The following is a 25,355-nucleotide window of genomic DNA, read 5'->3' as shown; positions in this document are numbered from 1 at the left end:
CATTTTTTATACATATTTTTCTTTTAAAGTGATAACTGATAGTAACTCATTTCAGCGCATCAGTTGCTGCTAGGAACTGTTGGAGCGTAACATGCTATCTAATGTATGCTGGTCCACTTATCTTAATCCAGTATTATCCATCAGATTGCTGCCCCCCGCTGTGCGGTCCTATGTATGCTGCCCTGAGCCGACGATGGCCAGCGTTTCGCTGCTTCTTCAGGGCAGATTTCCCTTGGTGTAAACGGATGCACGTAGTTCTAGGCGCTGGGATATCCAACTAAGCTTATTTTATATACCGCGCCTAAATCTAGGTGCCACTTTTAGAATACGCTTAAGCGGAAATTCATTCCGCATGGATTTTTCAGGCGCCATATATAGAAATCCATCTGAAAGCTAGATTTCTGTTAAGGTAGTTCTGCGCACTCTTTACGGGATGCTAGTCTAGCGCGGATCATTTTGGTGCCTGGTAATGGGTGACATTTTCAGAATCTAGCCCCTAATATCTCCAGGAGCCTACAAGCCCAGCAATCTGTCTGAAAATTAACCCATTCATGGCTGTGTAGTCTTTTTTTTTTTAATTTAATTTTTATTAGCATTTAAACTTTGCATTCATCTGTTAATCATAAATGTAGGATATTTTAGAAAAAATAATATCACAAATCTTATAAAAGAAATTTTACATAATATTTAGACCACAAGTTGGGAGCAAGATACAAGGAAAATTGTCGTATTTAGCTAAATTAAGAAATAATAAAACAGAAACCTGTAGAAACCCACAGCCAGACTTTCTCAGCTTAGTCTCTCTCTCTATCGGGCATTCTGGATCGTTCCTTCACTACTCTCTTTGGCAATTAAAAAAATCCCTTATTTTCTTTGGTTCCATAAACGTGTAAGTAACTGAATTCAAGGATACAATACAACGACATGGAAATATTAACTTAAACAATCCCCCTATTGCGAGAGTTCTTGACTTTAAACTCATGAACTCTTGCTGCCGGGCTTGGGTATCCTTGTTTAAATTAGGAAATATTCTAACGGTCCCCCCCTATGACTGTGTAGTCTTTACGACTGACCAGATATATTTTCTTATAGGTTTTACGCCGGAGATAATTCAGCTTCCGGAATGTATGATAGTTCAGCATACTATACCACCAACTGAACACACTTACAGACTGTTTAGTCACGTACCGTTTACAACTGAAGAGCACGAATGAATGGATAAGTACATAAGTAATGCCACACTGGGAAAAGACCAAGGGTCCATCGAGCCCAGCATCCTGTCCACGACAGCGGCCAATCCAGGCCAAGGGCACCTGGTGAGCTTCCCAAACATACAAACATTCTATACAATCAAGCCATTGTGACATCACTAATGAGGTTGGCTCTTATTGGTGGAATGAGCCACTATGACATCACAATAGGTTAAATCACTGCTCTATGTAATAAAAGTGAGCCAAGTACATAAGTAATGCCACACTGGGAAAAGACCAAGGGTCCATCGAGCCCAGCATCCTGTCCACGACAGCGGCCAATCCAGGCCAAGGGCACCTGGTGAGCTTCCCAAACGTACAAACATTCTATACAATCAAGCCATTGTGACATCACTAATGAGGTTGGCTCTTATTGGTGGAATGAGCCACTATGACATCACAATAGGTTAAATCACTGTTCTATGTAATAAAAGTGAGCCAAGTAGAGGACATAAGTAATGCCACACTGGGAAAAGACCAAGGGTCCATCGAGCCCAGCATCTTGTCCACGACAGCGGCCAATCCAGGCCAAGGGCACCTGGCAAGTTTCCCAAACGTACAAACATTCTATACATGTTATTCCTGGGATTTTGGATTTTTCCAAGTCCGTTTAGTAGCGGTTTATGGACTTGTCCTTTAGGAAACCGTCCAACCCCTTTTTAAACTCTGCTAAGCTAACCGCCTTCACCACATTTTCCGGCAATGAATTCCAGAGTTTAATTACACGTTGGGTGAAGAAAAATTTTCTCCGATTTGTTTTAAATTTACTACACTGTAGTTTCATCGCATGCCCTCTAGTCCTAGTATTTTTGGAAAGCGTGAACAGTCACTGAAACAAGACCTACTTTCCAAGAATATTGCCAAAAGAGCCGTGTGGGAGAAAATGTGTTTAAACAATAAAAAAAATAAATAAATAAAACTTGTAAAAAATACAAAAAAATATAGCTAGCATGTCTGTACAATTTTTAAGCCTCCTCATATTATGGGAATTTTCCCCCTCCCCCAGAAATGCAGTAGCATTCAGCTGTGTTGAACAAAGCAACTTTGACCTGTTGAGTATCAGGGGCTGCACTTCCCAGACAAAAGGACAATGAAGAGTTTTTTTTGTTGGCTTATGAATTTTTATGGCTTTATCATGTGCTTGCCCGGAAAGTACACTTCTATGAGCCATCAACTTGGTTTATCACCCTACTGTGGTGAAAATGATGCAAAATCTGCTAGCCAAAATCAACTTTACATAACAGTGGGCGGCTTATTAGCATTGTGGGGTCAGGACGCATCGTGCTTAATGATGTGTGCTACATAGTCTCCTCTCTTCCTTGCTGCCAAGCCTCATAAATAGTCAACACTATAAAAGGGTATTTGTAACCTAATTCACAAACTTGTGTTCTGCTCGGAAAACTATTTATGGACGGAGCAATTTGGACATATCAGCATCTGCCACAAACCATATTATCATTATGCACATACACTAATCACAGCTAGAGGAGAGAGAATCTGCAGGCCTATATCAGAATTAGCACAACCTCAGTCAGCTGTGACGGCTAAGAAAGCAAATAGAATGTTAGGTATTATTAGGAAAGGAATGGAAAACAAAAGTGAGGACGTTATAATGCCTTTGTATCGGTCCATGGTGCGACCGCACCTCGAATATTGTGTTCAATTCTGGTCGCCGCATCTCAAAAAAGATATAGTGGAATTAGAAAAGGTACAGAGAAGGGCGACGAAAACGATAAAGGGGCTGGGACGAATTCCCTATGAGGAAAGGCTGAAGCGTCTGGGGCACTTCAGCTTGGAGAGGAGACGACTGAGGGGAGATATGATAGAGGTCTATAAAATAAGGAGTGGCTTGGAACGGGTAGAAGTGAATTGTTTGTTTACTCTTTCCAAAAATACTAAGACTAGGGGGCATGCGATGAAGCTACAAAGTAGTAAATTTAATATGAATTGGAGACAATTTTTCTTCACTCAATGTATAATTAAACTCTGGAATTCATTGCCGGAGAATGTGGTAAAGGTGGTTAGCTTAGCAGGGTTTAAAAAGGGCCGGCTTCCTAAAGGAAAAGTCCATAGATCATTATTAAATTGACCTGGGAAAATCCACTGCTTATTTCTGGGAAAAGCAGCATAAAATGTATTGTACTGTTTTGAGATCTTGCCAGATATTTGTGACCTGGATTGGCCACTGTTGGAAACAGGATGCTGGGCTTGATGGACCTTTGGTCTTTCCCAGTATGGCAATGCTTATGTACTTGGGATTCTGAATGGAATCTTGCTACTCTTTGGGGTTCTACATGGAATGTTGCTACACTTTGAAATTCTGCATGGAATCTTGTTATTCTTTAGAATTCTAGAATCTTGCTACTCTTTGGTGTTCTACATGGAATGTTGCTACTCTTTGGGTTTCTGCCAGGTATTTGTGACCTGGATTGGCCACTGTTGGAAACAGGATGCTGGGCTCGATGGACCTTCGGTCTGTCCCAGTATGGCAACACTTATTTACTTGGGATTCTGAATGGAATCTTGCTACTGTTGGGGGTTCTACATGGAATGTTGCTACACTTTGAAATTCTGCATGGAATCTTGTTATTCTTTAGAATTCTAGAACCTTGCCACTCTTTGGGGTTCTACATGGAATGTTGCTACACTTTGAAATTCTGCATGGAATCTTGTTATTCTTTAGAATTCTAGAATCTTGCTACTCTTTGGGGTTCTACATGGAATTTTGCTACTCTTTGGGTTTCTGCCAGGTACTTGTGACCTGGATTGGCCACTGTTGGAAACAGGATGCTGGGCTTGATGGACCTTCGGTCTGTCCCAGTGTGGCAATACTTATGTACTTACTTAAAGATCAGTTGCTGTATCACAGTGCCTTTCGTTTTATGCACAACAGCAATTCAGGACCATTTTCGATTGAGGAAAGGGATGAGGAAATCCTTGCGCTCTGCCAGTCAAGAAATGTTTAAGAACACGCCTCACAACAGGTTTTATGTTTTCCCGTAACTGAACGTTTTTATAGTAGGGAGATTTCTCCTGATATGGATGGAAAAGAAACTAGGTCATCCATCAATAGCAAGATAAATGCTTCCCATGGATGTAGTATGTAGGCAGGTTAAACTAGCGTTGTCATTTCATTTTTTTTCCAGTAGGAAAGTCCCACTTTTCCGTGTTCTTGACAAGCTGAAGTGCCATATCTGCCTACCTGGGGAGTCAGGTAATCATTAGCTATCTCTGAGTCATAATGACTTGACATGTGGCTTCCTTCAAATGGTCAGAATGGAAGCCTGCTGATTGATAGTGCAGAATGATGAAACTGGTATCCCGAGAGGCTGTCCAGGCATCCAATTCCCTGTCTTTACAGATAAGGTAGTGGGTGAATAGAACAGCCTCCCAGGAAGGCCTTCAAGAAGCAGACAGGATCCCTAGCGACTTAACAAGTGCATTTGGGATCTGTGGTATTCCCAGGCAAAAACAGTGGAGAAAAAAAGGAATCCTCTCGCAAAAACGTCTTTATTTCAACTCTTGGGCGGACCCATTCCAGTTAAAACTGAACGCAGAAAAAACTCAATGTCTAGTTCTCACTTCCCAATACAACACAAACAGCCCTACCATAACCACACCATACTGCACACTTCCTATCTCAGAAAATCTGAAAATTCTTGGAGTCACCATCGATCGATACCTCACACTCGATACCCACGTGAAGAATATAACGAAAAAAATGTTCCACTCGATGTGGAAACTCAAAAGAATAAAACCTTTTTTCCCCAAGAAATATCTTCCGTACCCTAGTACAGTCATTAGTGATAAGTCATCTGGACTACTGTAACACTTTGTACGCAGGCTGTAAAGAACATTTACATTAAAAAAACTCCAAACAGCCCAGAACACCAGCAGCTAGACTCATCTTTGGAAAAACTAAATACGAAAGGGCGAAACCTCTAAGAGAGAAACTACATTGGCCACCACTCAAGGAACGAATCGAGTTCAAGATCTGCGCAACCGTCCACAAAATCATCCACGCAGATGCCCCACTCTATATGTTAAACCTAGTGGACCTACCGCCTAGAAACGCCAAAAAATCACCAAATTCATCAATCTGAACTTCCCCAGCTGCAAAGGAATTAAATACAAACAGTCGTACGCTACTACTTTTGCGTATAAAAGCACACAGATATGGAACGCACTACCCAGGACCCTGAAAACTATGGACAATCTTACCAGCTTTCGCAAATCTTTGAAGACACACCTCTTCAACAAAGCCTACAAAAGTCATCCTTAATAAATCATTCCTCAAACTACTCAGGTGCACCAAAAAACACCTTTCACGATACCCTACCTAGCACCTTGCATCTAAATCACCTAACTTCAGCCTATTATCGACGGTATTTAAGATCATGTAATGACTATATCATAGCAACACTCTGTAAGCCACATTGAGCCTGCAAAAAGGTGGGATAATGTGGGGTACAAATGCAATAATAATAATAATAATAATAAAACTCCAAAATTTTAAAGCAGTAAAGGAGACCCAACACAATATTATCTATATGCTTAATTAAAAAATTTTGCATCTTATACCTGGTTTTGTATATTGTTCAATAAAAGACTATCTTTTACCACAAAGATCAACCAATGTGAAAATACACAACTCCTTCACATATAATCAGAACTGCCTTACAATATTCTGCTTGTTATACCATTATCATGTTTTATCCTTATCATATTGGCCAAGATCCTTCTATACAGTGGCGTTTCTAGGGACGCTGACACCCGGGGCGAATCGCCGATGTGCCCCGCTCCCCGGGTGCAGCGCCCCCCCCCCCCGGAACAGCGCGACCCCCCCCCCCCGGTGAAAGAAACCCCCCTGGGTGCACGCCGCTGGGGAGGGGGGTGCTGCGCGCCTGTCGGCTCTTCGTTTCCATGCTCCCTCTGCCCCGGAACAGGAAATAACCTGTTCCGGGGCAGAGGGAGCATGAAAATGAAGAGCCAACAGGCGCGCAGCACCCCCCCCAGCGGCGTGCACCCGGGGCGGACTGCCCCCCCCCCTTGGTACGCCACTGCTTCTATAACACAAAATGTCTATTTTCTAATGTATTTCCACCATTCATGATGTATTGTAAGTCACATTGAGCCTGCAAAGAGGTGGGAAAATGTGGGATACAAATGCAATAAATAAATAAATATTTCTGGGAATATGTAGGATTTGACTTAATTCCTTGGCAGGAACCCCTTTTCTTATCTATTTATTTTATCTATGTGCATAATATAAATTTTCAAAGTATTTTGTATATTACATATGCTTTTTAATATGTTTTAAATTTTATCTAGCATTTTCTGTACTCTTTAGACCCCCTGATGCAGGCCGCTAGGGCCGAAACACAAGTCATGTCTGGTCTCCTTTACTGCTTTTAGTTTGTTGAAATAAAGAAGTTTGTTGGATGCCGTCTGCGAGAGGATTTCTTTTTTTTCTCCACTGTTTCTGCCTGGTGAATTCCATTCCTGGAGTTCCCCCCCCCCCCCTCCTTTCCATCTATGGCATTGCACCAGGAACGAAACTGGGCAGCCTTATGTCCTCCTGTCCTGTCAGAATTTAATGTAGAAAGTATGTGTGGAATGAATAATGCCTTGTTTGAGGTAGGCTTTCCTATTGCGTTTTGCGTTCTGTAGTTTAGTAATAATGCCGGTGGTGGGAGGTGGGGCTGGTGGTTGGGAGGCGGGGATAGTGCTGGGCAGACTTATATGGTCTGTGCCACAGCCGGTGGTGGGAGGCGGGACTGATGGTTGGGAGGCGGGGATAGTGCTGGGCAGACTTATACGGTCTGTGCCAGAGCCGGTGGTTGGGAGGCGGGGATAGTGCTGGGCAGACTTATACGGTCTGTGCCAGAGCCGGTGGTGGGAGGCAGGGCTGGTCGTTGGGAGGTGGGGATAGTGCTGGGCAGACTTATACGGTCTGTGCCAGAGCCGGTGGTGGGAGGCAGGGCTGGTCGTTGGGAGGTGGGGATAGTGCTGGGCAGACTTATACGGTCTGTGCCCTGAAGAGGAGAGGTACAAATAAAAAGTAGCACATATGAATTTATCTTGTTGAGCAGACTGGATGGACCGTGCAGGTCTTTTTCTGCCGTCACCTACTATATTATGATGTAAACAGCTTTGTACTGTTTAGTTTATTTAATACATAAACATCTGGCTTTCTCCTCATTGCATGCAGGGATTTGCAGTTTCTGATTATTTATTTATTTAAAAGTCCAAGAAGAAGAGGTGAGGATCCACACCAGAAGGTTAAACAAAATTTAGACTGGTATTACTGGGAGACGGCTGCTAGAGGTCACGACAGCCATTTTGCTGCAGCTGCCCAGCATCCTGTTTCCAACAGTGGCCAGTCCAGGTTGCAAGTACCTGGCAAGATCCCAGAGGATGTTATAATGCCTTTGTTTCGCTCCATAGTGCGGCCGCACCTCGAATACTGTGTTCAATTCTGGTCGCCGCATCTCAAAAAAGATATAGTGAAATTAGAAAACGTACAGAGAAGGGCGACGAAAATGATAAAGGGGATGGGACGACTTCCCTATGAGGAAAGGCTAAAGCGTCTCGGGCTCTTCAGCTTGGAGAAAAGGCAGCTGAGGGGAGATATGATAGAGGTCTATAAAATAATGAGTGGAGTGGAACGGATAGACGTGAATAACTTGTTTACTCTTTCCAAAAATACTAGGACTAGGGGGCACTCAATGAAGCTAGAAAGTAGTAAATTTAAAATGAATCAGAGAAAATATTTCTTCACTCAACGTGCAATTAAACTCTGGAATTCGTTGCCTGAGAATGTAGTAAAAGCAGTTAGCTTAGCAGGGTTTAAAAAAAGATTTGGATAGCTTCCTAAAAGAAAATTCAAAAGCCATTATTAAAATGAACTTGGGGAAAATCCACTGCTTATTTCTAGAATAAGCAGCATAACATGTTTTGTACTTTTTGGGGATCTTGCCAGGTATTTGTGATCTGGATTGGCCACTGTTGGAAACAGGATGCTGGGCTTCATGGACCTTTGGTCTTTTCAGTATGGCAATACTTATGTACTTATGTGCAAACTAACCCATTTGGAGAAACAGATACAAAGAAGTATTGCTAATGGTAACGATGGATTCTACATCTGATACCGGGGAAAAAGTCTTGAAAGAGAGAGAGGCCAGAGACCCTGGGACTCGAATTGCTGAGTGCTTTATTTATTTATTTTCCAAAATTTCTATCCCATTTTAAACTGAAAACTCTGGTCGATTTTCAAAATACCTCTGTCAATGTTTGTTGTACATGTCGACTGCGGAGTTTAAGCCATCCAAGCAAACAAGCTGCCCTAACAGTACCTGGGCAGTTGTCCAGGTATCCGTCTAAATTCCACTGTGACTTCTTTATACTCAGACTTAGGCATCAGTATCCTTGTATGAAAACCCATGGCAGCCGGTGTTTTAAAAACATGCTGATCGTTGCAAGCCGGATATCAGGGGGCTTAACATTTGGCTGCAGACGAGACTTAGAAATCTTATAATTCAAGTGTCAGTAACACAGATCTAAATATCCTTAACTTGAAAATCAAGAATTTCCATACAGAATTAATGAAGCCTAATTCCAAGCTATGCCCTCACAAATGTCCTTGTGAACCTCTGATTACTGAAAATTTGTTTTGAGAACACTAAATAAGAAAATTATTAGTGGGAGGTGAAGGGTGGGGCGCAGTGGGGGGTGAAATCTCTCTCAGATATAGAGATCTCCTATGCATTATTATTATTAATTACATTTGTACCCGCGCTTTCCCACACATAGCAGGTTCAATGCGGCTTACATTGTAAATAGAATTACAAAGTCTTGAAGGAGAATGTTACAAGTTGTAGTAAACGTAGTAGTAGTGGGGTTTTGAGGATATGTAAATTGAGCATGGAGAGGTAAAGAAAGATAGCATGAGCAAAAGGAGAAGAGATTGGGAGGGGTAAGGAGTAGGAAGGATGGAGAGGAAGAGATTGAGGAATGAGCATAAGGAGATTGTGAGACATGGAGGGGCATAATCGAACATCGCCAGCCAAATAGATCACCGGCGATCTATGTTGGCGGCGGCGCTACAGCTGGCCAGAACCGTATTATCAAAAAAAAGATGGCCGGCTATCTTTTTTTTTTTTCGATAATACGGTTTAGCCCGGCCAAATGCCTTGGAGTTCGCCGGGTTTGAGATGGCCGGGTTTGTTTTTCAGCGATAATGGAAAGTTATGTCGGCCATCTCAAACCCCGGCCATATTCAAGGCATTTGGCCGTGGGAGGAGCCAGCATTTTTAGTGCACTGACCACCCCTGACATGCCAGGACACCAACCAGCCACCCTAGGGGTCACTGCGGTGGACTTCAGAAAAGCTCCCACGTGCATAGCTCCCTTACTTTGGGAGCTGAGCCCCCCAAACCCCCCCAAACCCACTACCCACAAATGTACTGCACCCACTAAAATTGCTCCAGGGACCTGCATACAGCCTCTAGGACTTATTGCTGCTGTATAACTTTGGCACACCAGTTCACACCTGAAGACTAATCTCTCTGAAAAAGTCCTTTCTTGAAATAAGCACGTTTACTCACAGTTAACTGCAGATCAGAGGTTTGCCCCACTGGCAAAGAGTCCCCTGGTACTAAGATTAGCAGTAGGTCAGAGCTGGCAGAATGGTGTACAATGCCCTCTTTCAGCACCATTGAAGGTAAGAACTACCTTCTCTAACGTGGGTAACACAGGAAAGGGAACTAAAACTGGCTTACAAAAATGGCCACTACCGCATGGACTACAACAGGAAACAAAACAGGGCACACTCTGACCCAGTTAGCAGGGGGGAAAAGCACCATGGGAGTTGAGCCCAGTACCCTATACCCACCACAATGCATTGCTAATGTGACTCTGCAGGGCACCTAACAGAAAAGGTGTCACACTCACCCGAGAGCCACATCGCAACCAGGGAAAGGCTGTCAGAGGATACAACACATTCTGCTGTCATGGAGGTGGGTATGACATTTGAGGCTGGCATACAGGCTGGCAAAAAGGTTTTTAGTTTTATTTTTTTAGTATGGAAGGGGGTTGGTGACCACTGGGGGAGTATGGGGAGGTCATCCCCCATTCCCTCCAGTGGTCATCTGGTGAGTTGGGGCACCTTTTTGAGGCTTGGTCGTGAAAATAAAAGGACCAAGTAAAGCCGGCGAAATACTGTTTAACGCCGCTTTTTTTTCCCATTATCGGCGAAAGCCGGCCATCTGGTAGCCACGCCCGTGCCCGCCCATGTCCCGCCTTCGCTAATCTACCGACACGCCCCCTTGAACTTTCGCCGGCGAAGCGACGGGAAAGCGGAGATGCTGTCTAAAATGCCGCTTTCGAATATACCGATTTTGCCGTTTTTAAGAAATCGCCGGCCATCTCCCGATTTGTGCTGGAAGATAGCTGGCGATCACTTTCGATTATAAGCTGGATGGTCAAAGGTATAATAATCATCGTATAATAATTCTAACCTTTGGAAAGCTAACAAAACCTTAAATAACAATTTTAAAAGTCCTCTTTGTGCACACATGTATTTATATAACTGCAGATGAAGCTATGCACATTAATCCTGAATGTGTTTAACTTTGTCTGCACTGCCAGATGCGTTTGGAGAGGAGGGGGCAGGGAAGGGGCTCCCGTTGATGTGCATGCTTTGAACACAGGTTCGTATGCATGAAATTGATCCCCAAAACATCAATGCATGACAAGAAATAACGTGCAAACGTAAGTAGATAAATTCCCTGGGGTAATTTTCAAAGCAGACTAATGTACATACTGTCCCTGCACAGGGAAAACTGGTGCATACAGTTCTTACGTGCGAGCTCAGTTATAAAAGTATCTGCTTTCGACTCACATGCGTATTGCTAGAGCTTATTTTAGGAGCCATTTTTACTCCTTCCTCCCCTCCCCCTTCACTTGTCTCTTGTCTCATGTTTTCTTACTGAAGGTCCAGAATGCTTTTCTGCTCTAGTGACTGTCTACTCGATTGCACCATGACACTGACCTAACCTGAAGCATTTTACGATCAACCAAAATGATAATGCATGAACAGGTATGCTGGTGACGACCCCAACTGAATATTTATCATAAAAACATTTTCACCTTCTGCCTAGATGGAAGTCCTGGTGAGCCACATTCAAATTTTCTGCCTAGATAGAAATCAAACACTCCTCTGCCTAGATAGAAAACCGATTATATATAAGAACATAAAAACAGTCATACTGGGTCAGCCCATCAAGGTCAGTATCTTGTTTCCAACAGTGGACAATGTGGGTCACAAGTACCCAGCAAGATCCCAAAACGTAGCAAGATTCAATGTTATTTACCCCTTACCCCAGTTCTACCTTAATAATAATTTATACACTTTTCCTCCAGGAATTTGTCCAAATCTTTTTTTAATCTGGCTATGGTGTTTCCAACAGTGGACAATGTGGGTCACAAGTACCTAGCAAGATCCCAAAAAGTAGCAAGATTCCATGTTACTTACCCCTCACCCAGGTCTACCTTTAATAATGATTTATACACTTTTCCTCCAGGAATTTGTCCAAATATTTTACAAAACTGGCTACAGTGTTTCCAACAGTGGACAATGCGGGTCACAAGTACTTAGCAAGGTTCTATGTTACTTACCCCCACCCCAGATCTACCTTAATAATGATTTATACACTTTTCCTCCAGGAATTTATCCAAATCTTTTTTAAATCTGGCTACGGTGTTTCCAACAGTGGACAATGTGGGTCACAAGTACCTAGCAAGATCCCAAAAAGTAGCAAGATTCCATGTTACTTACCCCTCACCCAGGTCTACCTTTAATAATGATTTCCTCCAGGAATTTGTCCAAATCTTTTAAAAATCTGACTACAGTGTTTCCAATAGTGGACAATGCGGGTCACAAGTACCTAGCAAGATCCCAAAAAGTAGCAAGATTCTATGTTACTTACCCCCACCTCCACCCCAGGTCTACCCTAATAATGATTTATATACTTTTCCTCTGGGAATTTGTCCAAATCTTTTTTAAATCCAGCTACATTAACTGCTTTCACCACATCCTCGGGCAATGACTTCCAAACCTTCTAATTTGTTCTTAATAAACTTATTCAGCAACTTCATGGCCTGTCCTCTAGTCTTTGTACCTATGGAAAGAGCAAACAATCATTCTGCATTTACCTTTTCCACTCCACAATCTATGTTTACCCATTCCACTCATAGCAACATACATAGTAGATGACGGCAAACAGACATGGAGGGGCATAATCGACCAGAAACGCCTATCTCCATGGGCGTTTATCTCCGAGAACGGGTCCGTGAAGGGGCGGAGTGAACCGTATTTTCAAACAAAATAGACGCCCATGTTTTATTCGCCAAGGTGTGAGCTGGGCGTTTTTGCTTTTCAGCGATAATGGAAAATGAAATCGCCCAGCTCAAAAACGAATAAATCCAAGGCATTTGTTCGTGGGAGGGGCCAGGATTCATAGTGCACTGGTCCCCCTCACATGCCAGGACACCAACCGGGCACCCTAGGGGGCACTTTTACAAACACAAAAAAAAAGGTAAAAGAGCTCCCAGGTGCATAGCACCCTTCCCTTGGGTGTTGAGCCCCCCAAATCCCCCTCAAAACCCACTGCCCACAAGTCTACACCATTACTATAGCCCTAAGAGGTGAAGGGGGGCACCTACATGTGGGTACAGTGAGTTTGGGGGGGTTGGACGACTAAGCATTAAGCAGCACTATTGTAACAGGTAGGGGGGGATGGGCCTGGGTCCACCTGCCTGACGTCCACTGCACCCCCTAACAACTGCTCCAGGGACCTGCATACTGCTGCTTGGGAGGAGGGTATGACATTTGAGGGTGAAAGTAAAAAGTTGTGAAACATCATTTTTTTGTGGTGGGAGGGGGTTAGTGACCACTGGGGGAGTCAGGGGAGGTCATCCCCGACTCCCTCTGGGGGTCATCTGGTCATTTAGGGCACTTTTTGGGGCCTTATTCGTGAAAAAACAGGGTCCAGGAAAAGTGCCCTAAATTCTAGCTACAAACGCATCCATTATCGGCGAAAGGCGCCCATCTCTGTTCGGGTGATAACCACGCCCCAGTTCCGCCTTCACCACGCCTCCGACACGCCCCCGTCAACTTTGTCCGCATCCGCGACGGAGTGCAGTTGAAAGCGTCCAAAGTTCGGCTTTTGATTATACCGCTTTATTTGTTTTTGTGAGAAAAACGCCCATCTCCCGATTTAGGTCGGAACTTGGGCGTTTTTCTCGTTCGATTATAAGCTGGATATTCATCCAGTCTGCCCAACAAGATAAACTCATTACATATGGTGTAATGTGATACTTTATATGTATATCTGATCTTGATTTGTCCTTGCCATTTTCAGGGCACAGATTGTAGAAGTCTGCCTGGCACTGCCCTCTATCATATATCCACTCATGATTTTATAGAGCTCTATCATATCTCAGGAGAAACTTTGGGCATTTTATTCATTTTAAGCATGACAGAGTCAGATGAGGTTGACGCTTGGATTTTTAACAAACAAGATTTCAATGTATGATTGCTTTAAAATGAACCTTTTCCGGAGATGGGAAGGTGGTAGAACGAGAGGACATGAAACGAGATTGAAGGGGGGCAGACTCAGGAAAAATGTCAGGAAGTATTTTTTTTCACGGAGAGAGTGGTGGATAATTGGAATGCCCTCCCGCGGGAGGTGGTGGAGATGAAAACGGTAACAGAATTCAAACATGCGTGGGATAAACGTAAAGGAATCCTATTCAGAAGGAATGGATCCTCAGAAGCTTAGCCGAGATTGGGTAGCAGAGCCGGTGGGGGGAGGCGGGGCAGTACTGGGCAGACTTATACGGTCTGTGCCCTGACAATGGCAGATACAAATCAAGGTAAGGTATACACAAAAAGTAGCACATATGAGTTTATCTTGTTGGGCGGACTGGATGGACCGTGCAGGTCTTTTTCTGCCGTCATCTACTATGTTACTATGTACAGTGTATATTAGAACAAAATATAAGCAATGTATAGATAAACTGATGGGCTACCTTCACATATAGAATTTACATTTCAACTATAACTTGATAATGATGGGAAAACATAAGAAAAAAAAAGAGCAAAGTTTGTCCTTTGCAAGCATCACAATCAATTTTGCATCTCATTAATTAATTGTTAGCTTGTGAAAGGCTTTTTGTAAAACAGACCCTACGTGAGAAAACGTGTCGTCCTAATTTTGTAGTGGCCCATGAAAACATGAAAAACCATTGAAAAGTCACTGTGTAAATTGAAACCAGTGAGCTCCATATGCAGTGTGCATCTGTTTTCTCACTGAGAGATAGGCCCAATTAAAAGCTGTGAGGGAAAAATGCCAGGCAAGATTCTGAACACTAAAACCGCAGGGCTGGCGTACAGAATTAATCAGTCAAAATAAGTCAGCTTTACATCCAGAGGGTGAACAATGTGGTTTGAGAAAATGCCAAGAAAGAAATCACAATTTCGACTATGAGAAACATTTCCAAGACGGGCCAGAATGGGTACTTCCTAGTGGAATTAGGCATCCCAGGGGGTACCGAAGGCTGATTAAGTCCCCCATCCTCGAACTTCCAACCCTACCCTGTATTCCTTCATTTCAAGGCAGGCAAATTTGGAGGTTTCTGGATCACAAGCAGGATTGTACTCCACAAGGTCTGGGAGAAAGGAAAGAAAAAATGTGAACGCACGAAACGACCCTTCTATGCTGCCCTGGACCTGACAAAAAGTTTCCCACGCTAAACGCACAAGAAACTTTGGGAGTTTTGGGGGCATGGCTGCAGGATGGATAATGACCACATTGATAAGCATTTAAACGCTTTTCAATGTGGTTTGTGACAACGGTTTCCATGCATGCAAAAATTATAGGGACAGGCTTATGAATCTCAACATGTATACGCCGGAAGAGAGGAGAGAGAGAGGAGACATGATAGAAACGTTTCAATATCTCAAGGGCATTTATGTACAGGAAGAGAGCCTTTTTGAAATGAAGGAGAGCTCTGGAATGAGGGGGCATATGACAAAGTTAAGAGGGAATAGGCTTAGGAGTAACCTAAGGAAGTATTATTTCACAGAAAGGGTGGTGGAGGCGTGGAATGGCCTCCCGGTGGAGGTGGAGGAGTCGAGGACTGTTCATGGGATAAGCATGTGGGATCGCTTAGGAACAGGAAGAATTAGGGGTTACAGAGGATGGGCAGACTGGATGGGTCATGTGGCCTTTATCTGCCGTCATGTTTCTATGTTTCTACCTGCGCAGAAATAATACAAAAAAAGCACAGAAGGGCCTTCAAGACTGGGACAATAGGAGAAGATTTATTCAGAAAATGACTCAACACATTGAAACCAATTGAGCACTGGGCGTACAGTAACACGCAACCTTGAACACACTGCTACTCTATCTCCCAACTGCCTTCTGGAAGCCTGACTTTACTTTGCATAATATTGGAGTGTTTCTCCTTATAATTCAAGAAGATTTAATTTGTCGGCGATCATCACAGAAGAGGCACCATATACAGACATTCTGTACGGCTGATATTTTCAGAGAAGAACGATACACATACAGCAACAAATGCTACTACCGAAAAGTATCATTTGAAGGTAATTGTCCCTCACCTCCATCACACCTCCTTATTCACAGCGTAGGATGCTTAACGCAGCTCACGAACAATTATCTTGTCCACTTAAGCTGTCACTGCTGGGGGGCTGTTGGTCTGAAAGATCCTTCAGAAGTGTCAAGGCACTGGAAATGTACAATTTGGGACTCATAAACTATTTCTACAGGGAATGCAAATGTGCAGTGGATTTGCAATCAGTAATCTGAGGTGAACTTTTCATACCTTGGGGTCATCTTTGTCTCTTCTCTCTCCTTCTCTGCTCATATCCAGCAGATTGCCAAGACCTGTCGTTTCTTTCTTTACAACATCCGTAAAATTTGCCCCTTTCTTTCCGAGCACTCTACCAAAACCCTCATCCACACCCTTGTCACCTCTCGTTTAGACTACTGCAATCTGCTTCTTGCTGGCCTCCCACTTAGTCACCTCTCCCCTCTCCAGTCGGTTCAAAACTCTGCTGCCCGTCTCATCTTCCGCCAGGGTCGCTTTACTCATACTACCCCTCTCCTCAAGACCCTTCACTGGCTCCCTATCCGTTTTCGCATCCTGTTCAAACTTCTTCTACTAACCTATAAATGTACTCACTCTGCTGCTCCCCAGTATCTCTCCACACTCGCCCTTCCCTACACCCCTTCCCGTGCACTCCGCTCCATGGATAAATCCTTCTTATCTGTTCCCTTCTCCACTACTGCCAACTCCAGACTTCGCGCCTTCTGTCTCGCTGCACCCTACGCCTGGAATAAACTTCCTGAGCCCCTACGTCTTGCCCAATCCTTGGCCACCTTTAAATCTAGACTGAAAGCCCATCTCTTTGACATTGCTTTTGACTCATAACCACTTGTAACCACTCACCTCCACCTACCCTCCTCTCTTCCTTCCTGTACACATTAATTGATTTGATTTGCTTACTTTATTATTTTGTCTATTAGATTGTAAGCTCTTTGAGCAGGGACTGTCTTTCTTCTATGTTTGTGCAGCGCTGCGTACGCCTTGCAGCGCTATAGAAATGCTAAATAGTAGTAGTAGTAGTACTTTGAAGAAGGAAAGGAAGGGAACTCACTCTCTAGTTGAGTGTCTGTCCTTGATTGGTCAAAAGATCTCAATTACTGCTTAACATTCACTTGGTAGATGATGGCAAAAAAAAGTCCAACTGACCCTTTCAGTTTGCCCAGTCACTCCTAGTACTGTGCATAGGTATTTATTCTCCATTTCCTTTTTAAAGGAATCTTCATTTGCTTCAAAATGAAATGAAAAACAATAACGAACCAAGCTTCATTCTTTTTTTTTTGTAGCAAATCCAAACTTATTGCGAAGTTCTTTATTCTCCCCTCCCCCCCTTCCATTTCCATTTTAACATGTTCTATTTGCCACAAAATAGGTGCATTGCTAAAAGCAAAAGTTAATGAAACAACAAAAATGAAAATCAAATTTGAGCAAAATAGCAACTGTGGAAAATCCATCTATCCCCCCTTCAGTCCATTCAGAACTCTGCCGCACGTCTTATCTTCCACCTTAACCGATATACTCATATCACCCCTCTCCTCAAGTCACTTCACTGGCTTCTGATCAGATACCGAATACAGTTCAAGCTTCTCCTACTCACCTACAAATGCACTCGATCTGCAGCCCCTCCTTACCTATCTACCCTCATCTCCCCTTACGTCCCTACCCGTAACCTCCGCTCTCAAGACAAATCCCTCCTCTCAGTACCCTTCTCCACCACCGCCAACTCTAGGCTTCGCCCCTTCTGCCTCGCCTCTCCCCATGCTTGGAACAAACTCCCCGAGCCCATACGCCGGGCCCCCTCCCTACCCATCTTCAAATCATTGCTCAAAGCCCACCTCTTCAATGTCGCCTTCGGCACCTAATCACTACACCTCTTCTCAGGAAATCTCATATACCCCAACTTGACATTTCATCCTTTAGATTGTAAGCTCTTCTGAGCAGGGACCGTCCTTATTCGTTAATTTGTACAGCGCTGCGTAACCCTAGTAGCGCTCTAGAAATGTTAAGTAGTAGTAGTAGTATTACATATAGCAGTGATTTAACCAGAGCTGAGATTGTGATGTCATAATGCCTCATTCCACCAATGCCTAAGAGCCAACCTCATCAGTGATGTCACAATGGCTCGACTGTCCTATACTTGGCCCACTTCCCCCCTTAGTGTGAAGAGTTTCAGTCTCTGGTATCCAGAGCTGAGATTGTGATGTCATAATGCCTCATTCCACCAATGCCTAAGAGCCAACCTCATCAGTGATGTCACAATGGCTTGATTGTCCTATATTTGTCTCACTCTTATCTATTAGATTGTAAGCTCTTTGAGCAGGGACCATCCTTATTCGTTAATTTGTACAGCGCTGCGTAACCCTAGTAGCGCTCTAGAAATGTTAAGTAGTAGTAGTAGTAGAATGAAACAAGATGCCAATTTGCAAACCCCAGTTTGTTTGGAAGAGTTATTTACTACTATTACTACTTAACATTTATAAAGTGCTACCAGGGTTACGCAGCGCTGTACAATTTAACACAGAGGACAGTCCCTGCTCGAAGGAGCTTACAATCTAAAGGACAAAAAAAGTGCAGTCAATCAAATTGGGGCAGTCTAGATTTCCTGAATAGATGAATAATGGTTAGGTTTCTCCTATTTACTAACAGTTAACATGTGATTGGTTTCATTGATCTAAAATGAAAAAAAAAAAATTAAAAAAGAATTTGCTGTAAAAACACTTAAAAATTAAAAAAAAAAAAACAACTTCCAGCTCCTTTCTTAACCTTCCGCTAACCCAGACCTTAGCCTGTTTGGGGTAATTCTCTAAGGCCGCAGGGCCAAGAAGGCAAATAGATGACCAGAATACTGGCATTTTCTCATGTGTAAATACATTCTGCTTACATGCTATTCTATACCTGGTGTTTAAATGCATCTAGCTTTTCATACATCTGCACGCAACTATGGAATGAATTATCAACCACTATAATAGCAACATTCCATGTACAATCTCCAATAGTATCTATTTTATTTTTGTTACATTTGTACCCTGCGCTTTCCCACTTATGGCAGGCTCAATGCAGCTTACATGGGGCAATGGAGGGTTAAGTGACTTGCCCAGAGTCACAATGAGCTGCCTGTGCCTGAAGTGGGAATCCAACTCAGTTCCTCAGTTCCCCAGGACCAAAGTCCACCATCCTAACCACTAGGCCACTCCTCCACTGTTGCTACTATTTGAGATTCGACATGGAATGTTGCTATTCCACTAGCCACATTCCATGTAGAAGTCAGCCCTTGCAGAACACCAATGTGGCCGCGCAGGCTTCTGTGAGTCTGACGTCCTGCACATACAGTGGGGGAAATAAGTATTTGATCCCTTGCTGATTTTGTAAGTGTGCCCACTGACAAAGACATGAGCAGCCCATAATTGAAGGGTAGGTTATTGGTAACAGTGAGAGATAGCACATCACAAATTAAATCCGGAAAATCACATTGTGGAAAGTATATGAATTTATTTGCATTCTGCAGAGGGAAATAAGTATTTGATCCCCCACCAACCAGTAAGAGATCTGGCCCCTACAGACCAGGTAGATGCTCCAAATCAACTCGTTACCTGCATGACAGACAGCTGTCGGCAATGGTCACCTGTATGAAAGACACCTGTCCACAGACTCAGTGAATCAGTCAGACTCTAACCTCTACAAAATGGCCAAGAGCAAGGAGCTGTCTAAGGATGTCAGGGACAAGATCATACACCTGCACAAGGCTGGAATGGGCTACAAAACCATCAGTAAGACGCTGGGCGAGAAGGAGACAACTGTTGGTGCCATAGTAAGAAAATGGAAGAAGTACAAAATGACTGTCAATCGACAAAGATCTGGGGCTCCACGCAAAATCTCACCTCGTGGGGTATCCTTGATCATGAGGAAGGTTAGAAATCAGCCTACAACTACAAGGGGGGAACTTGTCAATGATCTCAAGGCAGCTGGGACCACTGTCACCACGAAAACCATTGGTAACACATTACGACATAACGGATTGCAATCCTGCAGTGCCCGCAAGGTCCCCCTGCTCCGGAAGGCACATGTGACGGCCCGTCTGAAGTTTGCCAGTGAACACCTGGATGATGCCGAGAGTGATTGGGAGAAGGTGCTGTGGTCAGATGAGACAAAAATTGAGCTCTTTGGCATGAACTCAACTCGCCGTGTTTGGAGGAAGAGAAATGCTGCCTATGACCCAAAGAACACCGTCCCCACTGTCAAGCATGGAGGTGGAAATGTTATGTTTTGGGGGTGTTTCTCTGCTAAGGGCACAGGACTACTTCACCGCATCAATGGGAGAATGGATGGGGCCATGTACCGTACAATTCTGAGTGACAACCTCCTTCCCTCCGCCAGGGCCTTAAAAATGGGTCGTGGCTGGGTCTTCCAGCACGACAATGACCCAAAACATACAGCCAAGGCAACAAAGGAGTGGCTCAGGAAGAAGCACATTAGGGTCATGGAGTGGCCTAGCCAGTCACCAGACCTTAATCCCATTGAAAACTTATGGAGGGAGCTGAAGCTGCGAGTTGCCAAGCGACAGCCAAGAACTCTTAATGATTTAGAGATGATCTGCAAAGAGGAGTGGACCAAAATTCCTCCTGACATGTGTGCAAACCTCATCATCAACTACAGAAGACGTCTGACCGCTGTGCTTGCCAACAAGGGTTTTGCCACCAAGTATTAGGTCTTGTTTGCCAGAGGGATCAAATACTTATTTCCCTCTGCAGAATGCAAATAAATTCATATACTTTCCACAATGTGATTTTCCGGATTTAATTTGTGATGTGCTATCTCTCACTGTTACCAATAACCTACCCTTCAATTATGGGCTGCTCATGTCTTTGTCAGTGGGCACACTTACAAAATCAGCAAGGGATCAAATACTTATTTCCCCCACTGTACGTGCAGGACATCAGACTCACAGAAACAGAAGCCTGCGCAGCCTTCTACATGGAATGTTGCTAGTGGAATAGCAACATTCCATGTAGAATCTCCAATAGTAGCAACATTCCATGTAGAATCTCCGATAGTATCTATTTTATTTTTGTTACATTTGTACCCTGCGCTTTCCCACTCATGGCAGGCTCAATGCCGCTTACATGGGGCAATGGAGGATTAAGTGACTTGCCCAGAGTCACAAGGAGCTGCCTGTGCCTGAAGTGGGAATCGAATTCAGTTCCTCAGTTCCCCAGGATCAAAGTCCACCACCCTAACCACTAGGCCACTCCTCCACTGTTGCTACTATTTGAGATTCTACATGGAATGTTGCTGTTCCACTAGCCACATTCCATGTAGAAGTCAGCCCTTGCAGAACACCAATGTGGCCGCGCAGGCTTCTACTTCTGTGAGTCTGACGTCCTGCACGTACGTGCAGGATGTCAGACTCACAGAAACAGAAGCCTGCGCAGCCTTCTACATGGAATGTTGCTAGTGGAATAGCAACATTCCATGTAGAATCTCCAATAGTATCTATTTTATTTTTGTTACATTTGTACCCTGCGCTTTCCCACTCATGGCAGGCTCAATGCGGCGGGCAATGGAGGGTTAAGTGACTTGCCCAGAGTCACAAGGAGCTGCCTGTGCTGGGAATCGAACTCAGTTCCTCAGGACCAAAGTCCACCACCCTAACCACTAATGACCTTCCGGAAACTACTGAAGACTTACTTGTTTAAAAAAGCATGCAAAATGGATCCCTCATAACAATCTCACTCCTAAACTACATCAGACACAAGTTACATTGGAACTCTTAATTTGCCTATTTTATTTACACCCTAATTACTGATAATTACACCATGTCCTGATATCATTATGTTATGTTGTTACCCATTCATCCACTCCTTATTCAACATAAGTACATAAGTAATGCCATACTGGGAAAAGACCAAGGGTCCATCGAGCTCAGCATCTTGTCCACGACAGCGGCCAATCCAGGCCACTTTAATAGCAATATTTCTGAAATTCTTCTCTGTTAATGATTGCCACAATATTCCTATACACCTTATCTGTTATATATACTCTGATTCTCTATTCCATCAATATGATTGTAGTTGTATTATATTGTAAGCCACACTGAGCCTGCAAATAGGTGGGAAAATGTGGGATATAAATGCAGCAAATAATGAAATAACTAAATAAATATGATGACATGTAGGTACAAAGACCAGAGGACATGCAATGAAATTACATGGAAATACTTTTAAAACAAATAGGATAAAATATTTTTCACTCAAAAAATAGTTATGGTCTGGATCTTGTTGCCGGAGGATGTGGTAATGGCGGTTAGCGTATCCGGGTTTAAAAAAAACTTTTGGACATGTTCCTGGAGGAAAAGTCCATAGTCTTGTTATTGAGAGAGACATGGGGAAACCACTGCTTGCCCTGGGATTGGTAGCATGGAATGCTGCTACTAATTGGATTTCTGCCAGGTACTTGTGACCTGGACTGATCACTGCTGGAAGCGGGATACTGGGCTAGATGGGCCATTGGTCTGACCCAATATGGCTATTCTTATGTTCTTAGGTTGAAGTGGACATGCACATGGGCGGAGTCTGGGCAGGGTGCACAGTAATGAATCTGAATGATAAAATATTGTAATTTTGGTTTGTTTTTGAGGATCTAGGCAAAAGAATTTGCACCAACTCTCTGGCTGCCATGTATGTTTCTACATCTAACCACGTATATACCCGGTTACACTAGGAGATCTTTTTACAAAGATGTAGGAAAAAGTGGCCTTAATACGCCCTTACAAAGGTTTTTCCTGTCTGCCAAGGCCATTTTTTCCACAGCTGGAAAATGGACGATTTGCAATTTCCGGCATTAAAGGCTACACTAACTGATTTGCGCTGTCATGTCCAATCCCAAACATATTCCCTCCTAGAAAAATTCTCCAAACCTTTTTAGACTGTGGTTTGTGTGCACACACTGAGATTTTACCATGTCCTATGGTAAGCCTGTTTATGCTGTGGTATTCACATGCAGCGGTAACAGTGGTTAGTGTATCCAGGTTTAAAAAAGGTTTGGACAAGAGGAAAAGTCCATAGTCTGCTATTGAGACAGACAGGGGAAGCAACTGATTGCCCTGGAATTTATAGTATGTAATGTTGCTACTCTGAGATTCTGCATGGAATCTTGTTACTCTTTAGGATTCCAGAGTCTTGCTGTTCTTTGGGGTTCTACATGGAATGTTGCCACGATTTGGGTTTCTGCCAGGTACTTGTGACCTGGCTTGGCCACTGTTTGGAAAACAGGATACTGGGCTAGATGGACCATTGGTCTGACCCAGTATGATTACTCATGTTCTTATGGCTCCTAAGAAACTTCAAGAATAATATATGTTGTGCTAATTCCAGACTCTGTTCCTTTTATCTTGCTGCACCATATACCTGGAATAGACTTCCTGAGCCGATACGTCAAGCTCCATCTCTAGCCGTCTTCAAATCTAAGCTAAAAGCCCACCTTTTTGATTCTGCTTTTAACTCCTAACCCTTATTCACTTGTTCAGAACCCTTATTTTATCATCCTCACTTTAATATTCCCTTATCTCTTGTTTGTCCTGTTTGTCTGTCCTAATTAGATTGTAAGCTCTGTCGAGCAGGGACTGTCTCTTCATGTTCAAGTGTACAGCGCTGCATACGTCTAGTAGTTCTATAGAAACTATAAGTAGTAATAGTAGTAGATTTTGAGATACTGATAAACTCAGTTCTGCAAAAATGCAAAATCACATATCACACACTTAAGTATTAAACTTTATTAAGGAGCCCTTTTACAAAGGTGTGCTGAAAAGTGGCCTGCGGTAGTATCAATACGTATTTTGGGCGCGCGCAGAATCATTTTCAGCACACCTGTAAAAAATGCCTTTTAAAAATATTCGGCAAAAATGGGCCTGCGGCACAATGAAAATTGCCGCGTGTCCATTTTGGACCTGAGACCTGACCGCCAGCCATTGACCTAATGGTAAAGTCCCATGTGGTAACCGGACAGTAATGACCTGAGCGCACCATATGCTACTTGGCGCGCGTCCAATACGCACGTCCCCCAAAAAAATTATTTTTCGGACACGCGTATCGGACAAGTGCCAAAAATGAAATTACCACAAGAGCCACGCGGTAACCGGGCCTGTAACTCCATTTTGGCACACATTGGGCGCGTGTAGATACTTTCGAGGTTTAGCCCTTAGTAAATATGTAGTCTTGACTAATGGCCGGGCTGACCATGAGAGAACAGATCTTCCAATATGATTTTGCTACCAAATAAGACGATTCTTCCTTTTTACAGTAAATGAAAGATTGGAGTTTGAAATTTTCAAAATAACCTGAGATGGACATAAATCCTTATAATTTTAAGCTAAGTAGTTACCCTTCGGTAAAACACATGGCTATGTTTTGATTAGAGAGCTGCACGGGAACGGGATTCCCGCGGGGATGGAAGCAGTTCTGCGGGCTTCCCGCGGAGGTACATAAGTACATAAGTAATGCCATACTGGGAAAAGACCAAGGGTCCATCCAGCCCAGCATCCTGTCCACGACAGCGGCCAATCCAGGCCAAGGGCACCTGGCGAGCTTCCCAAACGTACAAACATTCTATACATGTTATTCCTGGAATTGTGGATTTTTCCCAAGTCCATTTAGTAGCGGTTTATGGACTTGTCCTTTACGAAACCGTCCAACCCCTTTTTAAACTCTGCTAAGCTAACCGCCTTCACCACTTTCTCCGGCAACGAATTCCAGAGTTTAATTATACGTTGGGTGAAGAAAACTTTTCTCCGATTTGTTTTAAATTTACTACACTGTAATTTCATCGCATGCCCCCTAGTCCTAGTATTTTTGGAAAGCGTGAACAGACGCTTCACATCCACCTGTTCCACTCCACTCATTATTTTATATACCTCTATCATGTCTCCCCTCAGCCGTCTCTTCTCCAAGCTGAATAGCCCTAGCCTCCATAATCTTTCTTCATAGGGAAGTCGTCCCATCCCCGCTATCATTTTAGTCGCCCTTCGCTGCATCTTTCCCAATTCTACTATAAGAATATAAGCTGCACCTGCACCAGCCTCTCATCTACCGAATACCAATTTCTTTGAGTGCTGTCTTCTCCTCCTCCTCCTCTTCTTCCTTGCTTTAACAGCACAAATGTGGAAAGTGTTCCATTAAGGAGGTGGTAGAGTCACAAACGATGACACAATTCAAAAAGGCATGGGATGAACACAAAGGATCTCTAATTAGAAAATGGAAGTTATATAAAACCTAACCTTAAATGGCTGCATGTGTGTGGTTGTGTCAAGCGACGCTTAGATGGCGACTCTGGCTGTGATGAACTAGAGCTGATACCTGGCAGACTCGTATGGTTTGTGTCTCATACATGGCAATCTGGTTTAGGATGGGCTGGAAAGGGCTT

The sequence above is a fragment of the Microcaecilia unicolor genome, chromosome 4 (assembly GCF_901765095.1).
Source record: "Microcaecilia unicolor chromosome 4, aMicUni1.1, whole genome shotgun sequence".
In the NCBI taxonomy this organism is placed as follows: Eukaryota; Metazoa; Chordata; class Amphibia; order Gymnophiona; family Siphonopidae; genus Microcaecilia; species Microcaecilia unicolor.
This window is presented reverse-complemented; position numbering follows the sequence as displayed.